The sequence below is a fragment of the Canis lupus genome, chromosome 6, assembly GCF_011100685.1.
Source record: "Canis lupus familiaris isolate Mischka breed German Shepherd chromosome 6, alternate assembly UU_Cfam_GSD_1.0, whole genome shotgun sequence".
Taxonomy (NCBI): Eukaryota; Metazoa; Chordata; class Mammalia; order Carnivora; family Canidae; genus Canis; species Canis lupus.
Window position 1 is genome coordinate 63,236,975 of NC_049227.1, and position 20,382 is coordinate 63,257,356.

At 46.3% G+C, this 20,382-nt stretch overlaps 1 long non-coding RNA gene across 1 annotated transcript; it reads left to right on the forward strand.

Annotated features, from left to right (window-relative positions):
- The first annotated feature begins 10,250 nt into the window (after positions 1-10,250).
- On the forward strand, positions 10,251-17,889 carry LOC111096420. The gene is made up of 3 exons (XR_005360443.1): positions 10,251-10,428; positions 10,569-10,781; positions 17,257-17,889. It is a non-coding gene; the product is annotated as an uncharacterized LOC111096420 (long non-coding RNA).
- The last annotated feature ends 2,493 nt before the right edge of the window (positions 17,890-20,382 follow it).

Here is a 20,382-nt window from a genome sequence, read left to right on the forward strand (position 1 = left end):
GGCCGCAAACATCTGTGAATATGCTTAAAACCCCTGAGTTCTACACTTTAAATGGGTGAATTGTTTGGTATACGAATTATATCTCAATAAAACCATTTTTCAAATAACGATAATAATACTCTTTGTCCTTTTCATATCTCAAAGGGTGGTTGGGAACATCTAATGAGAGAATTTATGTGGAAGTCCTTGGTACCCTATGCCGTGCTATACAAGCGTAGCCTATTATATTCCTGAATGGGATCAATCAGCTTTTCCACCAGCACCTGTCAGTACAAAACTCATAAGCTGCCATTCCTCAAACTACCTGAGCCCCCAATTAGATTTCCTTTTCAGTAAAGTTCATTGACAAATTCATTCATTTCATCCTTGAAATAGCTCCACGTAATAATTGCTTGTGGAATGCTTCTTACCATCACAGCCTTTTCAAAAGAGGAAATAACATTCCTTTTATGTGTTTTCCTCAAATTCAGCTCAAGTGTGTATAATTACCACACATACCAAGTTCCCTCTCTGCATCAACCGTGAAGTCCACATGGTGTGTATAATAATGTGCTAAATGGTAATCATTCCTTTCCTCTCAAGTTCCCAAACCCCTCATTATATTTTGGCCATCACTACGCTCTTCCGAGCCGCGGTGAACAGCAGTCTGAATAAGCAAAAGGAGATGAGAAAGGCATTTGCTCAAAGTGGTGAGGTTGAGAATAATTTTCAAAGGATCTGGTTCTTAGCCAGGTGAGCCTATGAATGCAGCACCACTGCACCATTTTTAGATAGAAGGAGGGAGAGATCAAGTGACCCTTTCCAGTGGCATTTTCTTTGCTTGACTGACCTGACCAATCCTGCAGTCTACGTAACCCTAGCTTTTTCATCCTATTATACAGCCTTGGGCCCCAGCCACCTGTCATTTGGCTTGCAAGCACCCGATGCCCTCTCGGTCTCTTTTTTAAATTTTGCAAATAGTATCTAATGATAAGAGTTTTATTTTATTTTATTTTATTTTATTTTATTTATTTTTTTTATTTTATTTTTTTTTTATTATTTTTTAAAGCTCTATGTACCTGCCATGGTGCCAGGAAGTGTTATATATCTCCTCACAGGTGCCCTATGAAGCAGATGACAAAACTGAGGCCCAGAGAAACTTAGTCCTCGGATAAAGGCTCACAGCAAGGACATGTGGCACCGGAGCTCAAACCCTGATTCTGTGTCAACAGTGGAGCCCACGTTCCTCAGCGTTATTCTGGGCTGCACGCTGAAAACTAGTGCCCTATTACGATTTCCAACTTGTTACACATCAAGGCATTTTCAGAATGTGTAAAGTTTTCCCACCTCTGTGTTTCCATATTAATCCGGATCTGAGAGTATGTATAGCCCCTCTGTCTCAGAGGCATCCCTTGGATGAGCCTCAAAAACATGGGAGGCCTGGATGTCTTTGCCGACAGCAGTTTTTATAGAGAAAGTGTAGAGTAACAGCACCCCCAGGTGGTCATTTGTATTTTCTCATAGGGCCTTTAGGCAAGAAGTGGGGAGAAGCTGCTGCTGATGACCTGATGGCCTTCGTGGTACGTGTGACCCCTGAGGACGGGCTGTGGCTCTGACCTGGGCAGATTCCATGGCCTGGACTCTCCCACCTTGGCTGAAACCAGAAGTGCAGCCAAGGCCCCCACAGAGGTGTTGAAGATCCATGCAGACCCATCCCTGCAGACTTCTCTTCAGGAAGTCTGAAGGCTTCTTGGCCAGGAAAGTGTCCCCTGCCACCCACAGCTTGGCCCACACCTGCATTTTCTCCCATTGAGCACCAGCTCTAGCTAAAGCTTTGTTCCCTTGCTGGAAAAAAAATCAACGACCCCTGAGGTTGGGGTGAGAATGGCAACACTTTAATTCTTAGTAATTATTCCCATCTTCATGTACAATATGTACATCTGGCCCTGCCCTGATAACAAGTGTTTCAAGGGAAAGAGAAGAACCTAGGGATGGTGAGAACCAGGAGTAGGGGGGAAGGAAAGAAAGGGAAAAAGGAAGAGGCATCAAAGAAAGGAGAGAAGAGGGAGAGAGAGGGGGGAGAAGAGGGAGAGAGAAGTGAAGGGGAAGGTGGGATAGGCCCAAGAAGAGAGGCGAGGGATGGAGCCCAGACCCCCTACCGGCTGACTCAGTCCTGGTTGCCCCAGGCTTCAGAAGCAGGAAGAACGTGCAGAGGCAGTGTGTTTAATACACCAGGCGTTGCGACGGCTCCCAGTTGGACTCCCATCGTGGCTTCGTGGATGGTCTGGGCTTTCCAGAGAAGCAGAATAAATAGGCCAGAGAGGGAAGCAGATAGAGACTCACTATGAGGAACTGGCTCACGAGATGTGGGGGCCTAAGAATTCATGATGCACAGCCGAGCAAGGCGGAGGCTCAGGAGAGCCAGGGGTACGGTTCCAGCGCAAGGCCGAGCGCCTGAGAACCAGGACAGTCGAGGGTGTGAGTTTCAGTCTGAGTCCAAGTCTGAAGGCGGGAGAAGACGGGTGACCCAGATCAGAGAGGCAGAGAATGAGAGAGAAAGAGAGAGAGAATTCTTTCTTACTCAGCTTTTTATTCCATTCAGGCCCTCTGTGGGATGAGGCCCACCCACACTGGGAAGGGCAATCGGCTTAACTCAGTACGGATTCTAATGTTAACCTCATCCAGAAACATCCTCACAGATAAACCCCGAAATAATATTCAACCAACTATCTGGGTACCTATGGCTCAGTCAAGTTCACACATAAAACTAACCATCCCACTTGGCAGCAGCCCCTGTTGGCACACCACTTTTTGGTAGTTTGTATCCAGGCTATTCTCACCCTGGACAGTACAGGCTAAGGGCAGAAACACCCTTCCCAGCATCATACTCCCAGCTCCTGACACAATAAGTGCTCAAGATGTTTGAAAAGTGTAAAAACGGACAAATGAACAAACTCACAGATTTGGGCCCAATATAAGGTATATATATAGTACTTGTCTCATTACAAAGCTGTGCCCTCTCTAGAGGACGGTGAGCTCTGAGTTAGGGGCTGTGCATGTCATCACGTTCCAGTGCTTAATACGGTGTCTGACACATAGCAGGTGCTCAATAAATATTTGGTGACCCAGGGGCCACTGAGCGGTGCCCTTCTTAGAGAAGGGGCTGGCCTTGCATTTCACTTAGAGCTGACCGAAAACCACTCTCACGTCTCATCGGAGTCTGGAACAGGCTTTTACGAATTGGTATCTTTTACATCCTCTTCAGATTTCAAAAGCCTTTGTTTGCAAAATCCCAGCCTTGCCTGCTGTCAGCACAGCTATGCAGAAACTGTCAAGAGTGCCACCGGACCCCCTGGGGAAAGCCAGGAAGGCTGTACAATTAGTGCTGCCCGTGAGCAGCCTGCAGCAGCACCGTGGGCCTTCCAGGGGAGGATGAAAATCCTGATTAAATGGAGCCGGTCACAGCCTGGGAGCCTGCGGAGCTGCAGGAGAGCTGCCCTAATGCTGTGAGACAGGTGTCCAGAACAATTTGGAAAAGGGTAAAGAGACCCAATCCACGTTGATCTTCCTGGCTGGAAGTCTCTGCTGGTCAGGAAATGCAAGAAAGAGAAATCTGTCTTTGGGGCTTCTGTGTCTTAGTTTTGCTCGTGGAAAACAGTAAGAGTGGTCCCAGAGAGTCACAGAAGTATGGGAGCTCGTCAACCCCCAACTCCTCAGGCAGGAGGCCGGGCTCAAGGAAAACCAAACCCCCAGTTAGTCACCACTTCTGGCCACGCACAGGAGTGCGATGGTGTAGTAGTGACGACGTGAGCTCTGGAATCAGAACTGCCTTCCGATGGAAGCTCTATCATCTGCTGGCTGGGGCCATGACAGCGGTGACACCAAAAGGTAGCTCCAAGGGGCTTTAGCCTTAAACCCATGATCTCCATCAGACCTCAAGCTGTTCCAAACGAAGACAATAACCATCGTTGTAATGAACAGTTGACATATGCCCAATCTTATGTGACTGTAACCATATTAGAAAATGTTGGGGGTGGGGGGGGTGTCACACATGAGCTAAGTTAACACGGTGGGCTTTTTATACGAACACAGCCTCAACACAAATCCCCTGTCAATCCCTCCAACATCCCAAACCAGGTCACTACCCTAAGGCCCAGCTACAGTTAAATTATTAAATTCTGGAGCCAACACTGGCAAAGCATTTGCTTTCATTAGGACTCAGCTTCCTCCTCTGTTAAGACAATAAAAGTTGATATAGTTATTGAGTACTTTCTGTTTTCCAGGCACTGAGTTAGCTATTTGTATGTGAATTTTCTTATTTAATCCCTATAACCACAGTATAAGTCAGGCCTTGCCTCTGCGTGCCTCAGTTCCTCAAGTTGCATGATAGAGATAATAATGCCACCTCTTGGAGTGAAGGTTAAAACTTGCTTATCCCAGTTAATCTGCCTCATAAAATACTTCATGTCCATATTACTATAACTTTTTAAAAGATTTTATTTATTTATTCATGAGGGACACAGAGAGAGAGAGAGGCGGAAACAGAGGCAGAGGGAGAAGCAGGCTCCACATAGGGAGCCCGATGCAGGACTCGATCCTGGGACCGCGGGATCACGACCTGAGCCGAAGACAGATGCTCAACCACTGAGCCACCCTGGCGCCCCATATCACTATAATCTCATTCTGCACGTATTCTGTGAAAACTGGAAACTTGCCAGTAATGATATCAAGACCAAAGTTTATCCCATTTTCAATGTTTGAGCAGCGGCTGCCTTCGGGTTCCCAATCTGGATGGCACTCCCCTCTCAGTGGCTTTTTCTCAGGGACCCTTCGCTCTTGAACAGCTGTCTTCTCAGAGATTCCTCTTCACTGAATTTCTGCAAGCTCAATCAATTATTGGCAAAAATTCATGTAACTTTGTTCCTGGTATTTCAAAGTAAATCATCGCGCTCCATGAGTCTGCACCTTCCTTGCTACCTGTCTTATCTCTGTCTTTAGCAAGAATTCTCCTTGTCCTAAATAAAAAAAATAAAATAATTCTCCTTTTCCTTTTGCTAACTCCTTTCATCAATCCTAATATTTGCCCAATTCCTCCTAGAGATTTCAGATATTATCTGATTCCAGGGTCTGATTGGCTAAGTCATTTAGCCTCCCAAAGGCTCAAAAGCTTCTTTTATAAAATGACATCACAGGGGATCCCTGGGTGGCTCAGCGGTTTAGCTCTTGCCTTTGATCCAGGGTGCAATCCTGGAGACCCGGGATCGAGTCCTGCGTCGGGTTCCCTGCATGGAGCTTGCTTCTCCCTCTGCCTATGTCTCTGCCTCTCTCTCCTCTTTCTATGACTATCATGAACAAATAATAAGAAATCTTTAAAAAAATAAAATGGCATCATACCTCCCACGCAGGCCATTAAAGACTTTTAGAGGATGTTACACAGGTTCCTATTCTGTGCATCTGTAATACATTGGAGATGCTCAATAAGTGGAACTTTTCTTCTACCCTTGTCAGGGCTGCCCCAGAAAACCCCAAAAGGACATACATGGAAAAAAATCTAGCTCTGGTGTGCCAGCCCGGACTCCAGGAGAAGCACCAGCACAGCAAGACTTTCAAGGCCTAAGACCTGAGCCCTGGGCCATGTGATCTGCTGCTTAGCAACGTGCTGCTTCACTGGGGGTGGAAGTGATTGTGGGGAGCTCCTGGAGCGGAGATAAGAGACAGGATTCTCTGGGGAAGTATTCGCACCCTGCAGCTAGCTACATAGGCCTCCCCGGGTGAGAAGTGGCTCGACTACAAACTCACACCTGGCGCTCAGAGTGTCTGTCCCTGTGACTTTGGATTTGGGGGTTGGATCAGAGAAACCACAATACGCTTCCTTTGTCCTCACGGATAAGATGTGTCTCTCCAAAGCCAGGTGCACGGGCTCCTGAGTGTCAACTACCGCAGCCCCGGAGGACCGTCTGGAGAGCCGTGCACGACCCTGTTGGGGGCTCAGTAACAGTCCTTTACTCCCCCGCCTGAGTTCTGAGCCTCCTGAGGAGTCGAGCTAAAGACCAAACAGAGGCCGAAATGGGTCCTATGTTACCGCTACAGGTTGGGTTGGAAGGTCTAACTCGTATCTGTCGGCAAAGGGAGCCTCGGCTGGGGCTGGGCCCTGCCAGGGCAGCTGTGGAGCGGGGACAGGCAGGCCGGGGACAGGCCTCGCAGGGCAGCCTGCTCCCCACGGGGAAAGGGAGGCGCTGGGCCGGCCCCCGCTGGCTTCCCAAATTCACCAAGCAGAGGGACCTCTGCCCTAGGCCCCTCCTGGCCAAGGACTATTCTTTTCTCGCAAAGTCTCACTGAGACAGATGTTTCCAGAATGACAGTCTCCTGCAAGAGGGACAGCTGGTTACCCTGTGGGCTGCTCTGTTCCGACGCAGCGAGGAGCCCACCTCCATCCCGAGCCGTCGGGTGCTCGCTGCAAACCCCGGCTGTGCTCGGGCCGGGCCTGGGCCGCCAGCTCCGTCGGGGGCCACGCGGCGGCTCGGCCTAACCCTCACGGGTACCAGCCGTCCCCCCGGCCTCCTCAGGCACGTTCTGCGGGCGGTGTCCTACTCTGGGACTCGGTGTCATTAGTGTTACCTGAACCCACAACAACAATAAATGGAAAACCTCATCACTGCCGGGTTTTTGTTTAAGGCTGTTCCTCTCCAATGAGTCATACCGTCAGGTCAACACGCAGTTTCCTTCAAACCCCAAATCGGTTACACAAGTACCAGAGTTCACGGTGACCCTGTGTTGTTATGGTTTTTTCCTTGTTCTGTAAAACTTTCGTTCTTGGATTACACATTCTCAGGGACCACCGTCAAGTCCTCCTTTCTCCTCTGTCCTTCTCTGGGTATTAGGTGTGCGTGTGCATGTGTGTGCATGTGTCTTTCCATGTCAGCATCCTAGTCCTGCAACTAAAAGCCACCTTTCCTGTTTTTTGTTTTGTTTAAGATTTTATTTATTTATTCATGAGAGACACACACACACACACAGAGGCACAGACACAGGCAGAGGGAGAAGCAGGCCCCATGCAGGGAGCCCGATGTGGGATTCGATCCCCGGGACTCCAGGATCACGCCCTGGGCCAAAGGTAGGTGCTAAACCACTGAGCCACCCAGGGATCCCTGTTTTGTTTTGTTTTTGAGAAATATTGAATCAATTCCAATTTTCTTCTGGGCTTCCCTGCTAGCGTTTGGTGTGTGTGCATTGCTGGATTGTTCCAATAAGCTTCCCACTCTGGTCCAAAGGCATCTAAGGTAAAGAGCACTACAGGAAGGAGTTGGGCTTTCTGAGTTCAGAGCCCCCTCCTTCGGAGCGCCGCAGCCGGCAGGGTCTAAGGGAACCCGCAGACAGTCGCCTTCTCCCCTCTGCTTCCCTTATCCTTCCCTTATCCTCCCTGCCGCTGTGTATGCACCGTCTGTGTTTTTATGGCTTGCTCCTGTCCTTCCCTTACCTGCTCTGAGAATCTGCCAAGGCACAACTCTGTCTTATTCTTTGGATCTGCTGCAGCTAGCTCCTGACCCCTGGGAGGGGGCGGTTCTCAGTTACTATTTGAGGAAAGGAAAAGGAAAAGAAAGAAGCAAGGAGCTCAGGAGGGGCCTGGGCCCCCGGCATTCAGGCGTATACTAGCACCCCCTCCAGAAAGTTGCCTCCACACATTTTCTCATGGCCAGCTCCTGCCCTCCTTCTTCCTCTTTTTTTTTTTTTAAAGATTTTATTTATCCATGAGAGACAGAGAGAGAGAGACAGAGACACAGGCAGAGGGAGAAGCAGGCTCCATGCAGGGAGCCCGACGCAGGACTCGATCCCAGGACCCCGGGATCATGCCTTGAGCTGAAGGCAGATGCTCAACCACTGAGCCCCCCAGGCACCCTAGCTCATTCCCACGGAATGCCATGTCCATTCAATGTCACCCCCTCAGAATGTCTGTATCCTTCCTAAAGGAACCACCAAAGGGGCACGCGTGGACACACACAGAGTCACCTTCTATCTTCCTTCCCTGTTTTATCTATTTCAGACTCTTCACTCTCTGAAATTGTTTTAGCTGTAGGTTTAGTTATTGTCCTCCTCTCTCCATTATAATGTAAGCTCCAGGAGGCACCCCAGCTACATACAGTCTTAAAGAGTGCCTGGCACGTGGCAGGTGCCTGAAGAGTTTCAATGGAATGAATAAATGGAGAAAGAGAGGGAGGAAGGAAGGGAGTATCTCCTCTCCCCCCATACCCCACTGAATCAACTTTTAAAAGTAGAGAAGTAGGAACCTCCAGGGAGAAAAGGAAGCTGTTCTTGTGCCCTTTGCTGACTTGCCCCCTGGCTTTCCAATGTAGACCACAGGGGCCAGAAAACATCTTTGGTGGGAGAACAGGTGAGGGAAGTGAGAAATGTCTCAAGCCATGTATCCTTCAAGATGCAAAGGGAGAATGCAGAGGAAGCATGCTGATAGGGACGTGGGGGTCCAGCGATGCAGAGTCGTCCTGGAGACCGTTCCAGCCAACCTGCCTGCATGCAGTAAAGGACCAGCTGAGCTCCAGAAAATGGAGTACACGGTTTGCACAGACTCCCACAGGCATTGGGATATGTCACGGCACCCACAAAGAGGTGGCACGAGGAGGCCTTGGAAGGGTCTAGAGTCGGGCCTGGAAAGCCAGGAGCCAGAGGCTGCAACATCGCTGCTCATCCCGCTACATTGTCGTCTCTCCTTTTTTCTGTGTCTGCTTCCTCCTCCTCTCACTGCACACCCAGGCACAGGGCCCACATATGGCTGCCAGGGAGTCCCACAGACGTGTTTCCCAATTCCAAGGGGGAGAATCCGATGGGGCCAGCTGGGGTGACGTGTCCACATCCCTTCTCATCAGCTGTAGGGTGGGGTCATACTGTCTAGGCGTGGCAGCCGGTAGGGTTCAGAGAACAGGGTATACGGCTGAGAATCAGCCAAAAGGACATTTGCCATCTCTACCTTGGTCAACAGATGGTCTACTCCAGACTGATAACATCTGAGAAACAGTTTATTGTCATTTCTTTTCAAATGTCCAGGTATTTTCCATTTGTTTTCCCTGTCATTAACCCACAATCACCTAGCCCTGGGAGCATAAACTATAAAAGGCCGCCCCATGAAATGTTTGCTGGGTCACTAGGGCATTAAACACTTGTTTCCAGTGTGAGTGGATCTAAAGTAGCAACCATGAGCCAATGACAGGGAAATGTTTACTGCCCTAAATTAGCCTAAAGAAGCCAAATGTGACAGAAATCCTGTGGGCAACTTTCCATCTTCCTCTTTCATTGATCCTGGGGCCTGAGAAAACAACTCCTGGAATGTACCCACTGAGTCCACCCACCTCAACAGAGCAAGATAGTGTATCCTGATTCACCCAAAATACACATTTCCATGGGTAATTATGAGGCCTGTTCACACGGCCTTATGCCTCTCTCACTATTTCTGACTCATTCAAATGGTTTTCTGGCTATTTAGCCCAGGTGTATGTGATACAAGATGACACCAGGTGAGGTCATTACCTCGGATTTTTTTTGAATACTTGATATTTTTCAATTGATTTATTACCTTTGAGCCAAGTGTTCCTTTGTTATGGAAAGTCTATTCCATAGAAAGCAGGTGCTGGGGAGGGTAAAACAAGGTGGCTTCAAGCAGAGAAGCTGCTGTGCACATTAACGTAAGATCTGTCATAACTGGACAGTGACATATCTCCAAAGATGATGACTCCTTTGGAGAAATATTCCTACCCTAAGAAAACGTAATGCAGCTCTGTGTCTACCACCATCCTAGCTTGTGGAGAGGTTTAGGGTCAGTTCTGTTTGGTTCTGTGGCACGCTTGCCCAGGCACTACTCCATGAAGACTCTCTAGTGACAAGACTTCAATCCTGGAGATTTTAAGCATTCTGAGTTATTGGAAAGGGGGCTTCCACATAGTATGAGGGGGCAGCTGAAGGAAATCCTGGGGCACAGGTGGTTGCTTTCAGACCTAGCTAATCATCACTGTGACTGCAGCCAATGAGCATTCCTCACCACAGGTGAACAGGACCTAATCTAGGTCCTCAAGACAGGTGGAGATCTCCAGGGGTAGGAGCTGATGGGCCATGGGTCGTGTTCCACTGGAGCACAGCTATCTCTCTCGCAGTCCTCGAGGTCCTTCCTCTCTCCCCACCCCACCCCCAGGCTGTGGAATCTTTAATCTGGGGGCAGAGCTCTACTTGCACTTATGCAGCTGTGTATCTGGCACTTTCTGTCTTACACCTCTATCAGTGACTTTTGAACTAAAACATTACTAATTCACCTCCTTTATTCTCTACTTCAAGAGTAACATCCTTCCCCTAGAAGCACTGGATGACTCATATCTAGTTTTCTGGGCTGGGAGGAGGATCTTCAGGGTGCAAGTGAAGAAAACCAGAGAGTGCAGAGCTGGAAAGCTTGTGAGTGTTGTAGGGTGGGTGAGAACACAGGAATGATTCCTTAAAATATTGTCCCATTCCATATGGATTAGGCTCTGTGACCACAATATAATGTTTGTTACTATGGAGTTTTGTGCTCTTGTTCACGTGGTTTCCTGCAGGGCTACAGGACAGACAAGTGGACCCTACCCAGAGGAGAAAGCAGGAAAAGCGGCTGGAGTGGACTTGGGGTGGCACGGCGCGGACTGAACCGTGGATGTCCTGCTGCGGAGTTGACTAAGGGGTCAGATCTCGAGAAATGTACCGCTATTAGGCTTTACTTCCTTTGGTTGTTTTGAAGACCATAATGCCAGACCTCCCTTCCAGCGATGAAGGTATGTGTTTCCCCTAAATGATGTCCCTTCCATCATTCCTTGGGCAAGCTAACTGAGAGCTGAATGAAGGGGAGAAAATAAGCAAATAGCTTCTCCCGTTCCCTGGGGTGAGTCAGACCTAGATTCTAAGGATGAAAACGAGTGAGGCCCTCCTGTCTGGGAAGGTGGGGTTTGCTGGGTAGGATGGCCTTTCCTGAGGGAGGTAGAAATGAGGGTACCCCACAGAATGCCTCGGTGCCCACCATGACTTGCTGGCACCCTTCCGAGACGCTTGGAAGTGCGCTCTGCTCTGCACACGGCAGAAGTACCAGGGAGTGGACACCCCCAGGGAAGTGTTCAGCCAGTGATGGTTTGGAGCAATTGGATAAATATTCTTCAATCCTCAGGACAATTCTGAGGCATGTTCTATGCTGTCCAACAGAAATATAATGTAAATCACACATGTGATTTCACATTTTCTGGTAGATATATTTTAAAAAGTAGTACAAGACTGGTGAAATGAATTTTGATAAAATATTGTGTTTAACCCATATATCTAATTATTATCCTGTCAATATGTAATCAATCTAAAAAGTATCCACGAGATATTTAAAATTTTTTTTTGTACAGCTTTTTGTATGTTAAGAATCCAGTGTGTCTTTCACATTGAGAGCACAGCTCAGTCCTGATGAGACATAGACACTGCTCAGCAGCCACAGGTGCCCAGTGATGATCATATTGGTTATATGGCCAGTTCTCTACCATCTCTCAACGTTTCCCAGTGCGACAGAGCCCGAGTTGTGTACAGTGGGAAATCCTCATCTTGACGCACCCTGTTTAGACTTCCTTCCCGGTCCCCGAGTGACCGCTGCAGTCTCTTGCCAGGCCTGCCTGAGGTCATCTGCTAGATGAACCTCCTGCCTTCCTCTGTGCCTCTGGTTCAGCTTCTAGGGTCCACAACCAAAGACATGAGGGATCTAAGCCTCTGAGCTCTGAGGGGCACCACATCTCCTATTCATTGTCAAGGTGCTCTCAATTTTGAACTTTCCTTCTGTTATTTTTATATGGAGTAAATACTTGTTAAAAGTTACAGCAGGTGTCTTCCATGCTGTGACAACCTGAAGGGAAGGGTCTGGTCTGTCTGCACTTGAGCCTCAGTAGCAAAAAACAGTGTCCCTTCCCCTGAGGCCAAAGTGGTAGTGGCAGTAGCAGCACCCATGGTGATAGCTATGCCCGGCAGAGGGGCAATTTCGCCAAGGTCACCAGCAGGAATGTAGCCAAGTGACAAGGAGGCTGGGACAGAAGAACACAAGGGATTCATTGGCTTTCACACAAGACGGTTCTGAGGACCCTCAGACAGGCCAGAGGACAGTTTCTAGCCACTAAGCCACGGGGAAGGTATAGCAGTTACCACAATTTTATATTTAAGAGAAAATTTTAATTTCTGTAGGCATGGGTAGTAAAGCCTGCACACGTGAGTGGCTTGTTGGTTAAGTCTCAATTTGCTGCCTTGGCCAGGATGACTTCAGAGAATCCTCCACCTCTAAAATAAGAAAAACAATGGCAGGTTGAGATGCAGATTGACTCCAGCACTGTTTATAAATTCCTCTAGAAGAGCTGCTTCCATGGGGCGCCGGGTGGCCTCAGTTGGTTAAGCGTCTGCCTTCAGCTCACGTCATGATTCCAGGGTTCTGGGATCAAGGACTGTGTTGGGCTCCCGCTCTGTAGAGAGTCTGCTTCTCCCTTTCCCTCTGCCTTTCCTCCTGGCTTGTGCTCTCTCTCTTTCAAATAAATAAATAAAACCTGAATGATAGAGAAGAAGAAAGAAAGAAGAAAGAAAGAAAGAAAGAAAGAAAGAAAGAAAGAAAGAAAGAAAGAAGAAAGAAAGAAAGAAAGAAAGAAAGAAAAGGGAAGAAAGAAAGAAAAGAAAGGAAGAAAGAGAAAGAAAGAAAAAGGAAAAGAAGAAAAGGGAAGAAAAAAAGAAAAAGAAAGAAAAAGGAAAAGAAAAGGAAAGAAAGAAAGAAAGAAAGAAAGAAAGAAAGAAAGAAAGAAAGAAAGAAGAAAGAAAGATCCAGAGGGTGTGGGTCCTGCCAGAGAGAACCAGCACCCAGAGAGGCAGCCTTGGGGCTGAGTTTCCTCAAGGCGGCATAGTTGGGGGAGAAACAGCATCATGGCTGAGGGGAATCAAGATGATCATCAAGAAGGAGGTGCTGAGAATCATCAGCTCTGAAGGATGACTTACTAATGACAAAAAGACTCAAGAATAATGAAAACAACCACTGCTAACATTTACTGCCCATACCCATAACTGGGTATCCATAAGGAACTAAGCACTTTTCATGTATTCAATCTGTGAGATGAGATGTTGCTATTTCTTATCCTCTGTAAGTTAGCATTTCCCAGCATTCCACCTTTATTCCTCCTCTCTTCACATTTTCATATTTAAACTTTTCTCCTGGGTGGAGGAGAAACCTCGGGCAGATAGCAGTTAGGAAGCTTGCCTAAACTTGAACAGTAAGTGGTTAAGGAATGATTCAAGGCCAAGTGAGGGAAGGCTGACGACCAGACAGTGAGGAGTGAGTCAGAGCCCAAGGTAGAGGTCAGGGGGGAGGACAGGCAAGGGAGGGGTCGAGGCACGTGGGTTAGGGCTAAGGTCAGAAAGAGTTACAGGACGCCAAATTCTCCTTTAACTGCGTCCTGGTGTGTCACAGAAGTGAGAATGGCTGCTGAGAGGAGCCACACAGGTCTGGATGGGGATAATGGAAAAAGTATGCCGACGTAAAGCAGAATTATTTTATTTTGATTTCTTTTATTCTGTTGTGGTAAGAGCACTTAACATGGTATCTACCCTGCTAACCAAATTCTAGGTGTACATACAGTATTGTTAACTATAGGCTCAGGGTTATACAGCAGGTCTCTGGAACATAATCATCTTGCATAACTGAAACATTTTTAAAGATTTATTTCCTTTTTTTTTTTGAGAGAGAGAGAGAGAGAGAGCTCACAAGAGAGAGGGGCAGAGCCTGAGGCGAGGCTCAATCTCACAACCCTGAGATCATGACCTGAGCCGAAACCAATAGTTGGGACACTTAACCGACTGAGCCACCCAGGCACCCCCATAACTGAAACTTTAAGCATTGAATAGCTTTTAGTTAGCCAGTCATTCTTTATTTCTCACCATTCTAGAGGATATAAGACCAAGCTCAAGGTGCCAACACGGTCCAGTTCTGGTGAGAGCCCTCTTCTAGGTGGCAGACTGCCAACTTCTTGTTACATCTTCACTTGGCAGAAAGAGCAAGGGAGCTCTCGGGGTGTCTTTTACGAGGGCACTAATACCATTCAGGAGGGCCCCACTCTCTTGACCCAGTCACCTCCCATAGGCCCCACCTCCTAAAACTCACATTGAGGATTAGGATTTCAACACATGAGGTTTGGGGAGACACATTCATTTCATAATACCTACTATATACCAGGCACTGTTGTAGAGTCAACATTGAATAAAAGTAGACAAAATGCTGGCCTTACTGAAGTTACAAACTAGCCTAATAACGATAGATTGAATATTAAACAATAAAAATGGTAGGTCTGAGGTGTTGTGCTATCACAGCCAACTCTTTCCAAGAAAAAAATCCCAGGTGAACTGGATTTCAAAAATTAGGGAAAAGATTTTTTTTTAAAAGGGAAAAGATAAAGAGAAAACTTCCAGTCATGCAGGCCAACCTCCTTCCTCTATTTAACAAATATTCTCAAAGTTCAAGTGGCTCTGGTAGTGTGAACGTGGTCTCCCAGAGGCTTAGAGTTGGAAGCACTGTCAAAGTCACTTGGGCAAACCACCTTGCCTTCTGCCTTCCAGTTTGTGAATGCCCTCACAGCGAAAGTGGTCTGGGATATGCTTGAATACTTTGCAGGACAGAAAACTTAGTGTTCTTCAACTCAATCCACTTCAGAGAAGTTCAGTTTTTGTTCTGTTTTGTACTGATCCCCGTTAGAGTTCATGTTAACCCTGAGGCCATCATTAAGAGTATTTTATGTTCTCAGTTTTAGATTACCCACAGATTAATGTTTTTAAGTACGTTCTGGATCACTGTTTCTCACCCAATGCTCTGTGAAGCCCTGGGTATTGTTCCACTCTGGGCACTCTTACCCTATGCCTTCAATATTCCTTCCCAAATTATACCCGCAATGGAGCCCCACCTGGAGTTTGCAAGAACTGCCTTCTTTCTCCTTCTACGACTTGGATCTAAGTCCCCTCACTGTTGCACATGGATTTTCCTGCCTCATGGATCTTTGGCAGGATCAGGCATTCTCATTTATAAGATTCCCTCTGTAGACTCCAAGGTGCCACCTGACAGACCACGAACATCTGAAATCATGCTAAGTTGTTGTGTTAGCATTTCTTCATTCACCAGAGGAGAGACCATTTGCAGAAACTCACAATAGACTAAGTAAGAAGTCCTCTTACTAGATTCCTGAGGCTCAGCTTCTACTTATTTACATCGATGTCACCTTCCAGAGTCCTGCTCCATCACTTACATCCCTTCATCTTGATGTTGGGCCATTCCTTAGCTTCCTTGCCTTGGTAGGACACTCTTGTAAGGCAGCAGTTCAGAATCTATCACAAACTGGAAGGCTCTCTTTGCTGTCAATCTTGGGATGTTCTCTTTTCCATTGAGAGACTTGGACAATCCCATGATAAGTTTCCTAGCTTATCTTTTTCCTGCCTCAGACACAGAGAACAGACCTAAATGCATTATATCGTTGCCCTTGCCCCAAGGAATGCTCCTAGCTCCTCTGAATCACAGTCTTCTAAGGCAGTTAGCTCAGTCTACAGCTAGTAGTTAAGAACACAGCCTTGTAATCAGACACACTGAGTTGGGAATCTTGATTCTGCTTCTTGGTAGAGGAGTGGCCTTGGGCAAATAATATTTTCTAAGCCTCAGAATTCTCACCTGTAAAGTGAGTATAATAAAGCCTACCTGGAAGGACTATTGTAGGTATTAAATTACAACAGCAGATGTAATGTGCTTGGTTCAGAGTGGCTAAAAAATGCATCACTAGTGATTATTTCTCCCCAGACACTTACATGACTGGGAGATCTAACCCCTCCATCAAGATCTCCCTGCTAGTATATAGGATGGCACCTCTCCTCAACTATATTTAAGGTACTTTGTCCCATAATGCAAGCCTCCAATGCCAAATTCCAGTCTTCACTCTCTAAACAAACCTCCTAGAGACAAGGCAGAGGGACTGATCCCTTCTCTCAAGTTCCCTTATCAAGCCCGACAATGTCCTAGTCTTGGGGTATACCTGTGAATGTCCTCGAGGATCTGTTCAGGCTCATGCTTATCACCTGCACCCTCCTGGTCTTTCCTTCCTAAACTGGGAGCTGCTCCTGGGACAGACTACTTGGAAAATTCACGAAGTTACTGAGCTGAACTGTCTGGATTCCACCACATATTGTCTTGCCATTAAAACCCAGGACTGTCTGGCTCAGAACTGGCCACTTTTTTCCTCCAATTATTTCTGGGAAAATTATAATTCACAATCACTTGGAATAGAATTCATTGCTCAACATGGCATCTGGTAGGAAGTTCTGGGGGGAAAAAAAACCATTAAGTAGCATTAGAGTGCCACCTATTAAATTCCTCTGGTCCAGTTTAAATACACCTCTTTCATGTTGTCTTGTCAGGCAGCAATGGTTTCCTCTTCCCTCCCTTTACATTCCTATAATAGCTATCTTTATTGAATGCTTATTAATTGTTCCCAGGTCATATAGCTGACAATTGGCAAATCTAGAATCCAGCTATACTGGGTTAAATAGTGTCTTCCCAAAATCCACGTCCACTGGAACATTGGAACATGACTGCATTTGAAAATAACGTCCTTACAGATGCCTTCGAGTTAAGATAATGTCAGACTAGATTAGAGTGGGCTCTGATCCAGTGATTAGTGTTGTTATAAGAAGAGGGAAATCTGGAGACAGAGAGACAGTAGGAAAACAGAGAAGGCCATGTAAACATGGAGCCAGAGATTAGAGTCATGTTACCAAGGCCAAGGAATGCCAAGGATTGCTGGCAACCGCCAGAAGCTAGGAAGAGGTGAGGAAACAGTCTTCCCTAGAGTCTTCAGAGGGAACGTGGCTCTGCCAGTTTTGAACTTTTCACCTCCAGACTGTGACTGAATAAATTTCTGTTGTTTTAAGTCACCCAGTTTGTGGTAATTCGTTGCAGCAGCCCTAGGAAACTAATACGCCAGCCTAAGCCTGTCAGATGCCAAACATCTTCATATTTAGCCACTATGATATGGTGTCTTGTGTCTGCAGACTATACTATAACTTTCATGGTACATTTATCAGACGCCTTGTATTTCACAGTAGGAGACAGATGGAATCCCTATAACTTGATGTGGGGGGTGGGGGAGGGGAAGAGGTGAAATTATTGCAAGGCAGGCAATGGACAGGGCTGTTTCTTGAAAAGGTGCCCAATCCTCATTACAGCCTGACCATGTGGTTGAGTAGAGAAGTGGAAATGTGTCTGCTCATGAAGTATGGTGCACCAGAAAAAAAGTGGGCCTGGATGCTGCAAGACCTGCCCTGAACCAGCTCCGTGATGAGGCACATGACATTCCGATGTGGCTGCTTTGACACAGACTGTCCACTTGGGAACGTGGAGACATGGCGTCAAAAACAAAAAGGTTAACCTCTTGGCTTTGAAAAATCCCTAAGCTCCTCACTCAGTCCCTCTCAACCCCTGATCCTCTCTCTGAACCCCCACATAGCAGACACTTTACCTTTTAGCTGAGTAAATGAATAAAGAACTGCACACTGAGCACAGAATGAGGTTGGAAGTGTCAGAAATGAAACAATGGTCAACAATGAGGAAAAAGTCAGATGTATGGCAAGAGTCATGAAAGAAGTCTCAAGAATAAGAGGTGTCTGACACTAACATTTGGTGATCAATAGTCGTAACAGAAGGCAATGTGGCAAAGTATCAACATTCGCCAAACATTGGCAGTGAATATAGATGTTTGTAATATTTTTCTCCACAGTGTGGTGTGTTTTAAATGTTTTGTTTAAAAAAAGAACAATCTGGGTGGCTCAGTTGGTTGAGTGTCTGGCTCTTGATTTCTGCTAAGGTCATGATCTCCGTGTTGTGAGACTGATCCTCATGTTGGGCTCTGTGCTGGGAGTGGAGTCTGCTTAAGTCTCTCTCTCTCTCCCCCCTCCCCGCCCCCCAGGTGGCTCAGCGGTTGAGCATCTGCTTTTGGCTCAGGACATGACCCTGGGGTCCCAGGATCAAGTCTCACATCAGGCTTCCTGCATGGAGCCTGCTTCTCCCTCTGCCTGTGTCTCTGCCTCTGTCTCTCTGTGTGTCTCTCATGAATAAATAAATAAATTAAAAAAAAAAAGATTCTCTCCCACTCCCTCTACCCCTCATCCCCACCCCCCTACCTGCCACTGCCCCCCTCCACGGGTACACACACATGCACATGTGCTCTCTCTCTAGAAAAAAAAATAAAATAAAAATAAATAAATAATAAAAAAGAACAATAGACCAACTCCTAATAGCTACATTGAAATGGTTGTGTCAAGTTGGCATCGTTGAAATCACTTTACTTTAAGGGATGCTGTATCCTCTCCTTCATCAGCGGAGCTTGTATTGTTGTGGCAAAACAGTTCATTTCCACACACACAGATGGACCAAGACTTTGGAGAGAAAGTATGGAAATATATATATGAAAACACATTTCCTTGGGCTCTGTACTCCTGCTCCTGAGAATTTGTGCAGAGGAAATGATAACTCAAAAGAAAAAAGGATGGAGAACATGTAGATGAATAAATGGGAGACAAACTGTTTATAACAATGACAAAGTGAGAAGAACTTAAGGTGACCACTAGGGAGTGCTCAGCACTGCTCCCACTCTGGTCACGCCACCCCCATCTCCCCCTAGATCCCTGGGGTAGCCTCCAGCTGTCTCTGCTTCTACTTTTACACCTACAGTCTACTCTCAGCAGCCAAAGGTAGCCCTTTTAGAAGGAAATGAAATCGCATCCCCACTTCTCTCCCAAAGGTTCCCACCACCCTTGCTGCTTCTAGCCCTGACTTGAGCCACCACCTCCCAGACCCTGAATTTCGGGAACAGCACCCTAACTGGTCTCCCTTTTTCCATCTTCCTTCTCCTCAAGGCAACAGTGAAACTGTTCCTTTTTCAAATCATAAATCGGATCATGTCACTCCACTGCTCAGAACCCTCCAGTGGCTTCCCCTTTGACTCAGAGTACACCCATATGACTCAGTAAAATCAGGTTACACATTTACAGTAGCACACAAGGACCTCATCTCCTTCCCAGTCCCACTGGATATTTTTCATTGGCTGTTCCCTCTACTCATAATGTTCTTTCTCCAAATGTCCACATGACATTACCTCACTCTCTTCAAGTGGTAGCTTAAATCTCCTTTTCTCAGTGAGATCTTCACAAACTACCCTATTTTAAACGTTACCACTCCAGTACTGAGTGATGAATAATGTATAGAATTGTTGAATCATTATATTGTACACTTGAAACTAATATAACACTCTGTGTTAATTATAGTTGAATAAAAATATTTTTTTTTACTGTTAACATCCCATATACCCTTATCCTACTATCCTGTTTTGTATTTTCTCTTAGCATTTGTTATCTTCTAACAGAATAACTTTACATATCATTTTCCAAATGTCTATTTGCTCTGCCCTGAAACACATGTATGCTGGACTTTAAACTCCAGGAAGAAATAAATTTTTACCTATTTTGTTCATAGCTGTTTCCCCAAACCCCAAAACCGTGTCTGGTGCATAGTTGACATTCAATAAATATTTGTAAAATGAAAGAACAAATGGTTAAGTAAATTGGGTTAAACCAAGATGAGGGAAGATTAAGCAATCAGATAAAACTGTACTGTGGATCAATGTAGGAAAAGACACATGATGTAATGTAAATGTTAGAAGCTTATGATGGAGCCCGAAGCTGCTAAGAGACATCTGTGTGGCTTTGGCAACATTGTCCTTTTCTGGTTCTTTTGCTTTCCCTTCCTTTAAATGTTAGAGTTCTCAAGAGGTATCCCACTGGCTGGTTCTGTGGGTAGAGCATGTAACTCTTGATACTGGGTTGTGAGTTCAAGCCTCATGTTGGGTGTAGAGTTTACTTTCAAAAAATGTTGGACTTCCCAAGTTTGTCTTTGTCTATCTACCTCTTGTCCTGTCTACCCTCACTGCTTCAAATACCACGGAGTTTATTCAGCATGTTGTCCAAACCATTGTCTTGGGCCCATTGTCTTGTGTTTTGAACTTCTCATCCACATTATTCATTCTTTTTTTAAAAAAAAATATTTTATTTAGTTATTCATGAGAGACACACAGAGAGAAGCAGAGACAGAAGCAGGCTCCTTGTGGGAAGCCCGATCCTGGACTGGATCCCAGGACCCCAGGATCACCACCTGAGCCAAAGGCAGATGCTCAACCACTGAGCCACCCAGGTGTCCCCATTCTTCATTATTCATGTTGTTCTGTATACACTTCCATTAGTAGTTAGATACCATTCTGGGCGTAGTTGTCTGCTTATCAGTCTCCCCCATAAAAATAG